This window comes from Enhydra lutris, unplaced genomic scaffold, assembly GCF_002288905.1.
Source record: "Enhydra lutris kenyoni isolate GAN:26980312 unplaced genomic scaffold, ASM228890v2 scaffoldscaffold28, whole genome shotgun sequence".
NCBI classification, from domain to species: domain Eukaryota; kingdom Metazoa; phylum Chordata; class Mammalia; order Carnivora; family Mustelidae; genus Enhydra; species Enhydra lutris.
Genome location: NW_019154112.1, coordinates 18,221,189 through 18,221,408, shown reverse-complemented (window position 1 = coordinate 18,221,408; position 220 = coordinate 18,221,189).

Sequence of the window (220 nt, the reverse complement as noted above, 5' to 3'; positions counted from 1 at the left end):
TTTGAAAACATTTTTTTGTTTGTTTTTCAGTTTTTTTTTAATTTTATTTTTTATAAACATATATTTTTATCCCCAGGGGTACAGGTCTGTGAATCGCCAGGTTTACACTCTTCACAGCACTCACCATAGCACATACCCTCCCCAATGTCCATAACCCCACCCCCCCTACCCCCCTCCCCCCATCAACCCTCAGTTTGTTTTGTGAGATTAAGAGTCACTT